Source organism: Peromyscus eremicus, chromosome 15 (genome assembly GCF_949786415.1).
Source record: "Peromyscus eremicus chromosome 15, PerEre_H2_v1, whole genome shotgun sequence".
In the NCBI taxonomy this organism is placed as follows: Eukaryota; Metazoa; Chordata; class Mammalia; order Rodentia; family Cricetidae; genus Peromyscus; species Peromyscus eremicus.
This window is the reverse complement of record NC_081431.1, coordinates 18,854,120-18,869,065: the sequence shown is the minus strand read 5'-3', so window position 1 is coordinate 18,869,065 and position 14,946 is coordinate 18,854,120. Positions and strand designations below refer to the sequence as shown.

General features: G+C 39.5%; 1 long non-coding RNA gene across 2 annotated transcripts in view; it reads right to left on the bottom strand.

The window, feature by feature from the left end:
* Nucleotides 1-14,709, bottom strand: part of LOC131925226 (uncharacterized) — a 38,988-nt gene extending 24,279 nt beyond the window's left edge. For both annotated transcript variants that reach the window (XR_009383187.1, XR_009383188.1), the window contains exon 1: nucleotides 14,602-14,709. This is a non-coding gene — a long non-coding RNA (uncharacterized LOC131925226). The remainder of the gene's footprint in view (nucleotides 1-14,601) is intronic.
* Nucleotides 14,710-14,946: the final 237 nt, after the last annotated feature.

Genomic DNA, 14,946 nt, shown 5'->3' with positions numbered 1-14,946 from the left:
GGATTTTATTGACTATTTATAATTATTTATCAACTAAGCTATGTTTATCAAAAATTCACAAGTAATTCCTTCTGCTTATATTTTATGGGATTTTCCCCCCTCAATTTGAAATTGGGCACTTAGTTAACTGACTTTTACTCTTTCTTTAAAAAGAAACAGATAGATAGTGTTCAGATATGAATTTTTTTTTTTTTTTTTTTTTTTTTTTTTTTTTTTGGTTTTTCGAGACAGGGTTTCTCTGTGTAGCTTTGCGCCTTTCCTGGAACTCGCTTTGGAGACCAGGCTGGCCTCGAACTCACAGAGATCCGCCTGGCTCTGCCTCCCAAGTGCTGGGATTAAAGGCGTGCGCCACCACTCCCGGCTCAGATATGAATTTAATTCTGTTTATACCTTTGGTCATGACTGTAGGTTTTGATATTCTCATTACTGTCTAGACCTCTCAGAAATGAAACTACTTCTTAAATCTAAAAGTTATTTCAAAATGGTTTTTTAAATTTGTGGTTGAGGGTGTGAATTCTACTTGTGATGTTTATTTTTAATTTCAATTCATTATTCCCAAATTATAGCCTATACTATTTTTATTTTGAAAAACTCAACTAGTTTCATTTAATGTTGTGGGTTATTTGTACACTGTGTGAAAATGTATTGCTGTGACTGGTGTAATAAAAAGCTGAATGGCCAATAGTTAGAAAGAGGTTAGGCAGGACTTCCAGGTCAGAGAGAACATGGAGAAGAAGGGCAGAGTCACCAGCTACAGAGAGAAAACAGGGGGTGCAAGATGAAAGAAAGGTAAAAAGCCACAAGGCAAAACATAGATTAATATAAATGGGTTAGTTTAAGTTCTAAGAGCTAATGGGACAAGTCTAAGCTAAGACCTAACTTTCTTAATTAATAAGAAGTCTCCATGTTATTATTTGGGAGCTGGTTGGCAGGACAGAGAAAGACTCATTACGATCTAACATGTGGTCAGTGTTTGTGTTACAACTGAGTGAGTGGAGGGAAAAAGCGTGTTTCCTGGGGCTGCAGAGATGACTCAGCAGGCAAGAGCTCTTGTGTGGGACCTGTGTTTGGCTCCCAGAAGCCATATTTGTTGGCTCACAGCCACCTGTGGCTCTAGCAACAGGGGATGCAAGGTCTTTCTCCACAGGCACCTTCACTCATGTGCATATATCCACACAGAGACACACACCCATACACTGAATTAAATAAAATAAATATTTTATTAGAATGTGTTTTCTGTTTGTAACATATAACGTTTGGTACCTAGAGTTCAACATCAGTATCCACGGATAAAGTACTCATATCCCAGTTGCTTTTGTCTCCAAAATCTTATCAAGGCCTGGGAGGTAAGGATATATAACACCTTCCACAACTATCATACTAATTAATTTTTACTCATATTTATTTGCTTTTTGTTTTTCCAAACTTCATTTGGCTCGTATAATTCCATTATTTTAACTGCATCATTGAAGACTAAACTCCTTAACAGACTTCTTGATTACTTAACACCTTGGCTTCATGTTTATCTGGCAAACTTCTGCTTTTCAGTTACTTTGGTTGTCTCCTTCGGATGCCATGTTGCCAGGAATTTGCTTCTCAATCCTTCCTGGGGGTGGCGTTTTGTTTTGTTTTGTTTGGTTTGGTTTGGTTTGGTTTGGTTTGGTTTGGTTTGGTTAGGTTTGGTTAGGTGGGTCATCTTCCATCAGTAAAAACTAATTAGTTTGGTTTTGACATTCATTTAATCTCTTATATTTCTAAAGCTTATTTGTATTTATATTTATACTTTTCTATTTTCTTACTTCTCTCTTTAGACTTTAGGCAGGTGTATAGCCTATTATATTCTTTGTGTGTTTAGCTGTAAATTTTAAGCTTTATGCCTTAAGCCAGGGTACTTAGTACTTCAATTTTTGATATTGAAGAAGAACCAATGGAAAAAAAACTAACCCAAAATGCAGAATTTTTATGGGGAGATAAGGAGAAGGATAAAATAGTGGGACACACCAAGAGAACAATGTGTTCTATATGTAAATCATGGGTCTGTGTTAAAGATCCTCCACTGGAGGACAGGCTCCAGGTGCGTGTCATGCTATTAGACTTTACACTTAGAGAGTGTTTGTATTGGCATATATATCTCAAATGGTATTTTAAAAATAAATTATACATCTGGGGGTAGTAGCATATATCTGTAGCCCCATACTCCAGTGGCTGATGCACAGAATGGGAAGACAGACTATAGACCGAGACTGTGTCTCAAAATAACATGTGCTAGTTAAATAAATATGCATAGTTTAATTAACAAACTATCTGCTCATGGGTTTCTTTCATTCTTTGTTTTTCCACCTTTTCACCCTCTCCCCAGCTTTCAGCTTTTGTTGTTACACCCTTGATTTCTTAGCCTATCAATTTAGGGTAAAGTATTATTTCGATACTGTGTGGCTTTAGTTAAAAGAATACCAAAACATACCTGCAGTGATTTCCATTTTAAAACTCACTGAGCATGTAGACAAGCACCGGGGGATAAGACACAATGTGAGAATATTTTACTAGTATTCTCAAATTATGTGTTCTCATTTTCTCTGGGAATTGTTCTTTGTGAGCTAATCAATTGAATGAAAAGAATAGACATACACAGCAGCATGGCCTCCTGACAAACTCCATGATGAAAACATCAAACTTCTGTATACCTTGGATGTGTGTTTTATGCAGACACATTTAAAAAATTTAGAAGAAAGCAGAAAACAGTATGTCTGGATGAATGATTTTTAGCAGACTGTGAAAGCATACAATTGTTGGCAAACTTGTACCTAAAAGGATTAATTTTGATGCTAATTAGCTATTAAACAGGTGAAAGTAAGTGAGGTGAGACAGAGTGGGACAGAAAGGGAAAGTCAAACCTGTCCAAATAATAGCACAGGTACACGGACTACTCCAGAGCTAACTAATTAAAATATCCTAAACAAATGGGAGAGCGTACATTGAAGTCTTTGTTCCAATAATGTAGAAAACCCATGTTTCTAAGCCCTTATCTACCAAAGAAGTTGGATTTTTTAATTAGTTCATGCTTTACCAATCAACTTTACATTAGCATAAGAGTGTTCCTACATGGATAGAATTTAATTCTAGTATAAAGTAAAATTACTTGATATTTTAGTCAGCCTGAAGAGCCTGTCATGGGTGAATGTGTACTTTCAGGATTTTTCAGATGTGACAAACAGCCCTGGATTCCCAGGGTCCGAATCTGAAGCTCAGTAGATGTAGACTTTGCAAATCCATCCTCCATCAGTGATTCCAAATGTTACCCAGACCTTGAACCCACTGGAAGAACTAAGTGCAAACGGCTGACATTATTTTTATCTGAACTCCCTCTCCAAATACCAGTGGCTCCCTGGGGTTGCCAAAATAAGTTAAATGCTCTTTATACAAAAAGCTGAGGTCATTTTTCTTTTCAACCTAAACCTTTCATGCTGCTGAGAGTATCTTCACCCTCCTTGAGACTCAGGGTCAAATATTCTTTGGCTTCCCAGAATATCTGCTCCAGAATGAGGTACCACTGAGAACAACATTGGGATCTCCTCTGTCTTTTTTTTTTGTTTTTTTTTTTTTTTTGTTTTTGTTTTTTTGGTTTTTTGAGACAGGGTTTCTCTGTGTAGCTTTGCGCCTTTCCTGGAACTCACTTGGTAGCCCAGGCTGGCCTCGAACTCACAGAGATCCACCTGGCTCTGCCTCCCGAGTGCTGGGATTAAAGGCGTGTGCCACCACTGCCCGGCCTCTCCTCTGTCTTTTACATCCTTCACTCCCTCCCAGAGGGCAGAAGAACATCCCTAGGCTGAAAGTTCCTAATGCAGTTTGTTTTAACTTAGCATCTTCTCTTCCAAGCCTTGGTGGTGGAAGTGACTCTTCAGAGTTGGCATCCCTTATGTCTCCATAGGATCCCCCAACTCCTAGCTCTCTGTATCATCTAGACCAGCATTTCTCAACCTGTGGGTCATGACCCATGAGGGAGAGTTGAATGGCCCTTTCACAGGGGTCACCTAAGACCATTGAAAAGCACAGATATGTGTTTGAAGGCATCTGGCTCAGATAATACAGCCTCATGGACTATTCCATAATCCTAAAATTTTCTTTGTGTCCCCATAAGATACAGCGCCCCCCTCCAGCAGGAAGTAGTAAGAGAAGTTACGCCCAAATTCCCAAATTATATGTAATTTTACTTTGTTAAGGTTAAAACCTTCCTTTTTGAAAAAAAAAGGGGGGGGGAGTGCTGTGGGATGTTCTGTATGGCAAATGTGTTGCTAATTAGTCAATAAATAAAACACTGATTGGCCATTGGCTAGGCAGGAAGTGTAGGCGGGACAAGGAGGAGAATAAAGCTGGGAAGTGGAAGGCTGAGTCAGAGAGACACTGCCAGCTGACACGATGACAAACAGCATGTGAAGATGCCGGTAAGCCATGAGCCACATGGCAAGGTATAGATTTATAGAAATGGATTAAGCTATAAGAACAGTTGGCAAGAAGCCTGCCACGGCCATACAGTTTGTAACCAATATAAGTCTCTGTGTTTACTTGGTCGGGTCTAAGCAGCTGTGGGACTGGCAGGTGAGAGAGATTTGTCCTGACTGTGGGCCAGGCAGGAAAACTCTAGCTACAGATATGTGCATTATAGTTCATAACAGTAGCAAAATTACAATTATGAAGTAGCAATGAAAATAATCTTATGGTTGTGGGTCACCACAACATGAGGAACTGTATTAAAGGGTTGCAGCATTAGGAAGGTTGAGAACCACTGTTCTAGACCAAGTGTCTCTCAAGGTACATTCGACAGTGACTTGTTGAACACCTACCTATCACCAGACTCAAGGCACTATGCTAGGCACCAACATGGATATTTTGAGAATGCAAAATATACAACAACATAAGTTATCACAACATAAAGTATATAATGAAAAGGTGATTGAAAGAAACTCTTTGTGTTTATAGAGGAAGGAAGACATGACTGCATAGGAACACGCAAGTTCATTGTAGCAAGCTACATTTTAGAGGGGACACAGTTCAGAGAAATGCAGTGCTATGGATACTCCCAAGAGGAAAGAAGCCCATGCATTTGAAAAGCAAATAAATGTTAATTAAAATGAGAATGGTTGAGAAAGAATGAGATAGCCCAAGCTAGCTAGAGGATGGGGATTTGATGGGAGAATGGGATGGAAAGGCATAAGTTCTGCAGGAGCACATTTTTCTTTTAACATCTTTTAAGGGAAACATTTGGCAGTTGGTCCCAAAGAAACTTGAAATTACTTTTCCCTTTTCCAGACAATGTCACTTTTCTAAGGTCAAATTTTGTTTCTCCTCTCTAAACAAAATAACCACTGTGGGAATGACTAGTCACTTTATAGAGGTGCTGCACAAACGCTCTGCCTCTCAGTGGACTTGGTCTAATTTGATTTAGCACTCTTCCCTGGTCATTCTCCAACTCTGTTGGATTAAATTGACCTTTGACAGGAGGCAATATGCGGGACTTGCCACCAAAATGATTACAGTATCGACTGTCATTGTGACCAAAATCAAAAGAAAGCCCATTCATAAGGAAGAACTACAAGCCAAGTTATCTCTGAAAATATTCAACAAATACCAGAGTAGAGTGTTATCTAAAGTGATAGCAAATTGCATGCTGGGAAAACTACTGGTCCTGCATCAACAGCGAAGCTTCCATCAGTAAAGGGAAAATAACTACTGCCTTAGGGTGCACTTGGTCATGGGGCTGGGAGGAAGATGTGAAAATGGAAAGTAATAAAAGTGGCAGTTTGGAGAATGGTAGGATGGTTTCAAGTGAGAGATGTGAATAGGCCACAAATCTATAATATCTAATTGACTGAGAGGAAAACACAAGTTGTGTCTTATAAAAAATGGAAAAAGAAAAGAACTTTGATATCAACAAATGTTTAACAAAAAGCTACTTGTATTACATTAATTTATCTTTTTTCTTAAAAAAATTATAGAAATCTATCAAACCTTTCCTATATGTTCATCTATTCATCAATGATTAATAATAGTGTAGTTTTTAAATTTTCTTTAGCAGGATGAAAGGAGATAGTATGTTATAAGGATGGTGGAGATTTACCCATTTAGTCATTCCATGGAAATTTAATGCCTAATTCTTCTAGACATTAAAAATATAAACACCAGAGGTTCCTTTCCCTGTTATACAGTGGGAAGATTCTTATATAAACAAAATATTATAGGATAAGATGTGCTCTGTGTCATGACGGATGTATATACAAGATGCCGGGAGCATGAATAGTATTTAACCTAGAGCAGAGAGAAAATGGTGTAAGAATTCCAAATGAAATATGTCTTGAGCCAGTATTAAGTAGTGAATAGAACTTATCCACAGAAGAGAAAAAGAAGGATCTTTCTTTCCAAGGAAAAGGTTACAAATGATGTACACACACTTTTGTGGAAACACAAGTGGTTAATTAAGCCTGACCTGATGAAGCTACGTAAGGAGAGAGGCCAGGCTGGTGAGGCTAGAGGCCATGTGTGAAAGGTCCCTCGGGTATATCCAACATTGCAACAAAATGTTGCTATCTACAGAGTTCACACTTGGAACTACACAACTGAATTTTCAAAAAGAATAAAAAATTTATAATATTGTAAAGTTTATGATTTGTACTAGGTTGCCTTCATAGCTCTCCTGGGCCACATGTGACCTATAGGACACAGATTGGACATTTCTGAGTCATGGCCAAAGTTTAGACTTCACTGAAGCCTGGGAGGAACCAATCAACAACATGCCCATAATATTAAAAGGAGAACATCATGTTGTTATTCAAGACCAATTATGGATTGTGAAAAATGAACTTAAAGAGATGAAATATCTATTGGGACAACACAATAGAAAGCCTTATTGTAATTCCAACCCAGTGACAATAATAGAAACACAGATGAAAGAGTTCATTCAAGAAATGAAAAGGTATAAATCTAGAAGACTTGTATACCAACATGAAGGGTAGAGGACAAGGTGGAAGATTAGGGAACCAGCTATTGAGATTAATGATAGCAATATTGAGAGGGAAATTGTGACTATAAATGCATTCATTAAAGTAGAAAAGAGTCTCAAGTCAATAATCTAACTTTATAGTGTGACTAAGAGTGAGTTTTGTACAAAGACAAAAGGAAGAAATGATATAGATAAATGAAGTGAAAAGTAGGAAAAAGTTAATAAGGTGTTTCTTTGGAAAGGTTTTTAAAGTTATTCAAGCCTCTAGTTAGGCTAACTAGTGAAAAATACTACTCTGAGCTGTGAGCACAGCTTAGCTGGAGCAAGGGCCAAGAGTATGTTATTATGCTGTGTTCTATCTCCAGCACTTCCAGCAGTAACAAACCTAAGATTACCAAAGTAAGGAGTAGAAGTGAGGCATTACTACCAACCTTACAGAAATAAAAGGCATATGAGAGAGTATTGGGGATGATTGTACACCAACAAATTAAGTGACATAGATGAAATGAATACATTGTTAGAAGTATATAGCTTACCAGAACTGAATCATCAAGAAATAGAAAATGTGAGCAGATCTATAAGTAACAAAGAAAATGAGTCAGTAATTACAAGCTTCCCAGCAAAGAAAATTCCTGAATCCAACAGCTTCATTTTGACTCCTACCAATCATTTAAAGAATTAAGACCATTCCTCAGAATCTCCTGATAAGATAAAAAGATAGATTATTGAATCTACTTTTAAAAAGGAACTACTTGTTTTAAATATTTTACATTGGATTAGACTTTTGTATATTGTATACAAATTTTGGATTCCCCAAAATAGGATAAGTGGGTTGGAGAGATGGCTCAGAGGTTAAGAGCACTGGCTGTTCTTCCAGAGGTCTTGGAACCACATGGTGGCTCACAACCATCCAGAATGAGATCTGGTGCCCTCTTCTGGCATGGGGGAAGAATACTATATACATAATAAATAAATAAATAAATAAATAAATAAATAAATAAATAAATAAATAAATAAATAAATAAATAAATCTTTAAAAAATAGGATAAGTAATGAAATTATTTGTCTGAATTTGTCAAATGTTAATGGACTGGACATTGTTAATATATATATAATGGAGTTTTTGTCTGGATCTGTCAAATATTAATGGACTAGACATTGTTAATGTAATTCTTGACTGTATATATTGTATATACTTTTTCTTCATTACTTATAACTTGTTTTATTTTAAACAAAAAAGGGGAAATGTGGCCAATATATTGTGCACCCCAATAAACTTATCTAGGGGTCAGAGAACAGAACAGCCACTATATTAAACAAAGAGGTTAGGCAGTGGTAGCCCACACCTTTAATCCTAGTATTCTGGAGACAGAGATCCATCCCAATCTCTGTGAGTTCAAGGCCACAATGGAAACAGCCAGACATGGTGACACATGCCTTTAATCCTAGGAAGTGATGGCAGGAAGCAGAAAAGTATAGAAGGCGTGAGGACCAGGAACTAGAGGCTTTTAAGCTTTTAGCTTTTAGCAGCAGTTCAGCTGAGATCCATTCAGATGAGGACTCAGAAGCTTTCAGTCTGAGGATTCGTGGAAACAGGATCAGATGAGGAGATGTCGAGGTGAGATTTGCTGTGGCTTGTTCTGATTCTCTGATCTTTTAGAATTCACCCCAATATCTGGCTCCCGGGTTTTTTATTAATAAGACCTTTTAAGATTCGTGTTACAATCTCCCAAAGGGTGATAATGACTGAAGAGTCAGGACAGTTCCCAACTTAGAAATTCTTAGGCCAGCATTGTTCTGATATCAAACCCAGAGAAAAATACTGCAAGCAAAGAAAATTACAGATCAGTATGCCCAATGAACATCGAGGCAAAAAAAAGGGGATGGGGAGAACAGATAATCATCTCAATGCAGAAAAAAAATTTGACAAAATTCAATACCCTTTCAAGATAAAAATAATAAGTCTCACTTAATGACCTCCAATAGAAGTGAATGCCCCCAATGCAACAAAAGTTATACACTAAAAACTCACAGGTAGCATCACATTCAAAGCTGAGACATTGAAATCCTTTTTTCTCATTTTTCTTAGTTCTTTGAGAATTTTGTATTTTTATCATATTTTCCCTCTCCCTCCACTCCTTCCAGATCTGTCCTCTCTTCTTGGTATTATCTTCCTTTTGTAAATCTATCAAGTACAGTTGGTGCTGCCCTAGACTCTCAGATGTGTGGCCTTCCAGTGGAGCGTGGCTAGCCAACCAAGGCTACACCCTTAAAAAAAACTGACTCTCCCTGTTTGAGAAGCTGTAGATCAAAACCCAAAAGTTTATTCTCTTCATTAAAAGCCCAATTGATATATGTCAAGTGGTTGGTTTTATTTTTTAATACTCATTTTACTTTATGTGTGCACCTGAGTATATGTATGTGCAGGCACACATCCTCAGAGGTCAGAGAAAGGACACTGGATCCACTAAACCGGAGTTACAGGTGGTTGTGAGCCATTATATGAGTTATGGGAACTGAGTTCTGTGAGAGCAGTGCATGCTCTTAACCATCTCTCTAGCTCCCACTTGATTTTTGTAATGCAAAGCAATGAAATGTCATCTATTTCCATTTTTAAAAAATCTATCATTTGAGTTGAGTGGTATTTGAATAGTCAATAGTCTGCATGTGGCAGTAAAATGTCACCAAAATCCAAGGACAACTGTCTTCAAATAAGATAACCATCAATGACCTGTAATGCTTTCAATGTAATGATTTCAAATATGCCACAGTCTATAGTTCAGCAATTTCTACAAATCATAGCCCAACTGTAAGAGCTACAAGTGCCAATCTTTATGTCATGTGATTTGAGGACTCCTGCCTCATGGATAACCCTTTGGGTCATGATAGGTATCCTGAAGACACATATATTTTAAGCTCTGTTAGTCTTAGCTCCATGCTTCCTGGAGATGTGTGACTGAGTTTATATATATATAAACTGAGTTTATATATATATATATATATATATATGTGTGTGTGTGTGTGTGTGTGTGTGTGTATAAAATCAAACATATATATATATATATATATATATATATATATATATATATATATATATATATAAAATCAAACAGGCTAATAAAATATGTTTCTCAGAGACAGGAAAATGGAGGGACCAAGAAGGCTCACTGGAGATTCCTGCTCGGAGAGACATCAGCTAGAAGGGACATGGGAAATTACCTATGACAAACTTTGAGATATCAAAAACCAGCATTCAGATGATGGGTCTACCTTTTATTGGTTTTGTGAACACTCAACCTTGGGAAAAGAAAGAAGTTTCAAGGTCTCAGTTCGATCCCAGATTCCCTAAGGATGTCCCCTCTTTAATATGCCTGAGAGTGGAGCCATTCTCAAATGCTGGGAACCTACTGGTGCCTTGCACTGTACTTGAACTTCAAGTTCAAGGAAAAAATATGCTGAGTATCACAGCAATCACTGGTCTAGCTGACTCAGTGGCGGTCCTGAATTGTTTGCATAGAACAACTCAGTACAGGTACTGCGGTTATTCTTATTTCACAGGTGGGGGAAGGGAAGCACACAGACACTCAGTGCCTTGTCTGGAATACCTATCTAGCAAGTGGCAGAAGAGATGTCCCTGAGCAAGCTGCCTCATATCCGAATGCTCACCTGTCTACCCTGGCAGCTCTCGGAGGGAGGGTCATTTCAGATGGGGGACCTGAGTGTAGGCAAAGGCCCAAAGGCCTTGCAGTAGAGACGAGCCATGATATAGCGGAGCCTGACATGTCTGAGAAGTAGCCATGGGGCAAATTAGGGTGGTGTGTAGAGCATTGGTTAAGGGTGGTGCAGAGTAATTTCCCCTGCTGCCTTGAGGAGCCACTATCAGGTTTTAGAGAACTCAACTGAGAGACCAACACTGCTAGATGGTTTTGCACAGAAAGATTCATGAATTCTCCAAGGTTTAATAAAGTCTATTCTGGGTGTAAGATGGAGAATAATACTTAAAGTGAATGTACTGTTGTGGAATATTTTGATTGCACTTTGACATTCCTGAGACTGACAATGAAGTTTACTTTGAATCAGAGGGTGGAGCTAACTACTAGCTGACCAAATTAGCCACAGAGGTTTTGGAGGACCCAGGACATATAGAGAGACACAGGAAGTAGTTGGGGGGTGGGACTTAAAGAGATGCTCCGGGCTTTTGGGTCGAGGAAGGAAAGAGAGAGAGGAGGTCACTGGTTGCTTTTCCTCAGCTTCCCTGATCAATCAGGTTTTTGCCCCGATATCTGACTCCTGAGTTTTTATTGATAAAAGAATAATTAGATAAACACTTCATACTTCATTTGCTATTACTGCCAAAACAAATCACCAAAAACTTCAGGAGTCACAGGATACACACACACACACACACACACACACACACACACACACACACACACACACAGAGCCTCACTCATGCTAAGCATGCCATTTACCACTGTGATTTTTGACATGAGTCTCGCTGGGCTAAGGTTAGAGTATAAGCAGAGCTGCCTTGCTTCCTCAGAACTCTAGTGCGGAATCTGTTCCTTGCCTTTTCTAGCTTTGAGCATCCATTTCTCCCTCTACAGAGAGAGAAGCAGGGAAGTGGAGAAGACCTCATGGGTCATCGTTCTGGCTTTCTCTTCTGCCTCTCCGCTATCCTCCTCTTCTTTTCCCCCTTCCTTCTCTCTCCTCCCAACCCTCCCCAAAGACAAGCTTCCATACAGTAGGGGGTTGGCCTTGAACTTGGGAGCCAAAGTTGACTGTGAACTCCTGATCCTCCTGTCTTGGTCTCCTGAGTACTGGGGTTACAGGAGTGTGCGCCAATATCTATACAGTGCTGAGGATCAAATCTGGGACTTCCGGTACACTAGGCAAGCACACCACCAGCTGAGCTCCACTTTTTGTTGTTGTTTGTTTGTTTGTTTGTCTGTTTTTCTCTGTGTAGTTTTGGTGCCTATCCTGGATCTCACTCTGTAGACCAGGCTGGCCTTGAACTCACAGAGATCCACCTGGCTCTGCCTCCTGAGTGCTGGTATACCACCCAGCTTAGACTTTTTTTTTTTCTGAGCTCCACTTTTAAGGATTTGTGATTACACTGAACCCCCCACCCCCCCCCACCCCCCGCGCAAGATAATCCAGGATAACTCCCCATCTCAAGGTCCTTAGCTCAATCACACCTGCCAAGGTTCTTTTACTCTGTAAGGTAACAAATTGGAAAGTTTGAGAGACTGAAAATTATGGTAACAGTGCAAGTGATTTTCCTGAATAATTAGCTTAGAATTTACTCTTAAATAATGCACAGTCTACATTTTACATATATTACTCCATTTAAACCTTATTTTAAAAATATAACAAACAGTTCCAGCTGCTCATTATCATTACTCCTGCTTTACAGCTGAAGAATCTGAATCAAAGCTTGCCCCAGTAACAGAGGAACTGTCTGACTCGGTGTCCCCAAACCTCTTTCCTGTGCAATACAGAAAATAGTAACAGAACCGAAGACAAAGGGAATCATCTTCTAAGAGACCTCTTTATAGACAGGGTCTCCTATAGCTCAGGCTGACTTCAAACTTGCCATATAGCCAAGGATGACCTTGAACTTTTGATTCTCCCACCTCCACATCTGGAGTGTTGGGCTTATAGGTATGCACCACAGTACCTGGTTTTTGCTGTGCTGGCCACTGAACCAGGGCTTCCAGCTGGCTAGATGAGATATATAAGAGGCATGGGAAGGTGGCAGAAGCAGCCTAGAATCTTTCCCAGATGTGTTGGGTTTTGTCAGCAGGAATTTGAAGGGCAGTGTAAAGACCCCTGTCAAGAAATCGGCCTGACTTCCCAGCATACAACACTTCAGACAACTCTGTCATGCTGAAAGCCATTAACTGCAGGCGCCATTGTTATTCATGTTCCTGCTCTGATGGTAATAGACCACAGAATTAAAGGCTTTCTGGACTGCAAGCCAGACACAAAAGATAGATGGAGAATGAATATATAAATATATATTTTCCCTTGACCTGCTTCTAACAGGCTGTGTATTGGCTTCCTCAACAGAAAACTCATTAAGGACTTGTCTTCAACAGACTTTTTCTATTTCCTCCTCCCTACCCTGCCCTTTTGCTCTAATTCACCTTTGTTTAAGACATGCAGCCAAAGAGTGTAGTGCCGCTACCCAAATCAGATCACAGGATGTCTCAATCCCTCATTTTCGAAGCCTTCCTAATGAGAGCACTTATCTCCTCTCCACAGAGATGTACCAGCAGTGTGCCTTTTTCTTTTCCTGTCAAGGAAGCTTCACGGGTGAGCCTGTAGAGACTCTCAGACCAGTGCTCCTGCAGGGCAGACTCTCAGATGCACACCAAAGCCCTGGCATGTCACCCTTTGGAAAGATTACATTTTGTTTTGTTTTGTTTTGTTTGATGGCACAATATTGCTTATGCCATGGAATAAGGCAGGTTTTATAAGAATGTCTACCTGATTGTCTCCATTTTCATAGCTACCCCGGAATGGAATTTAAGGTGATGGGGAGATGAAGATGTCCAGGTCTCAGGAACAGGGATGTCTTTGACAGCCTTTGACTCCTGTTACAGAGTAATTGTCATTCTTGAAAATAGAGGCCAGCTACCCTAAATTCATGGGGAGATGTTTTTCAAGCATTTCTTTGGGAGACGATTCAGCACTCTCTATGATGTTAGCAGGAAAAACAGGGTTCCCTTTTGGGAGTTCTTAGTCCCATTAATGAAAGAATTTAGAAATGTGCTAGGAAGGAAGCTCAAGGACAATGTTATCAGAGTTTGAGAAAGAGCAATGGGTTGGGTGAGCTGTGAATCTCAGCAGCTCCAGGAGGAGGGAAATGGAGAAGAGGAGAGAAAGCTCTGCCTTTTAAGTCGGGTTAACTTTTAACAAAGTTAGCTTGCCCAGTGACCATGTGGCAGAAAGGGAGAGATGGTGACATTTAAAAAAAAAGAGTGAGAAAGCCCAGGTGTCAAGGAAAGCATGCTTAGGATTTGGGCTGGCTCCTAAAGAAGAAGAGAGAAGGAAAAAAGAAGTTACGCTTTTCTGAGTAAAAGCAGGCAGGCTGCATGGAAGAGGCACTAGTTGCCTAGAGCATAGGTTCTCAACCTGTGGGTCATGACCCCTTTGGAGGATGGAACAACTTTTTCACAGGCATAGCTTAAGACCATTGGAAAACACAGATATTAATATTATGATTCATAACAGTAGCAAGATTACAGTTATGAAACAGTTTTATGAAAACAGTTTTATGGTTAGGGTCACCACAACATGAGGAACTGCATTAAAGGGTCACAGCATTAAGAAGGTTGAGAACCGGGCTGGAGAGATGGCTCAGCCATTAAAGGCTAGGCTCACAACCAAAAATATAAGAAGGTTGAGAACCACTGGCCTAGAGGAAGCACTTGAGAGAAAGATAATCACATCATCTCATTAAGGGATAATTACTATTCCCCTCTTTTTAGAATGTCTTCAGATGAATCAGACTTCCTGAGAGGTGGACTCCTGGCCAGGTGATTGATAGCCTCAGCTGAATTAACTCTTAAAACAGGAAACAACATATGTAGTGTTCTAACCTGTCTGTCTGAATGTCCTGTCTCCACCCAAGGCCAGAAGTATTCCATCCTTCAGACCACTAGGCCTAAGGAATAGCAAAGCTGCTATTTACCTTTCTAGTGTTACCAGGGAAACAGAAGTAGAGTCCACCCTCAATGGCCTCCAAGGCAACTGTTCCAGTAACATTCCCCCCTCAAGAGTTAAGAGCCTAAATTCACTTAGGAGATGAGCTGAAATTGGGTACTAGATACAACCCACTTTCACCAGGAAAATCCAGAGACCCAGTTCCAAAGTTGTTCACCAGAAGTCTGGACTGGAGTATCCATCACACCCACATGGGTAGCATCTAGGCAGGTTGTTCATGT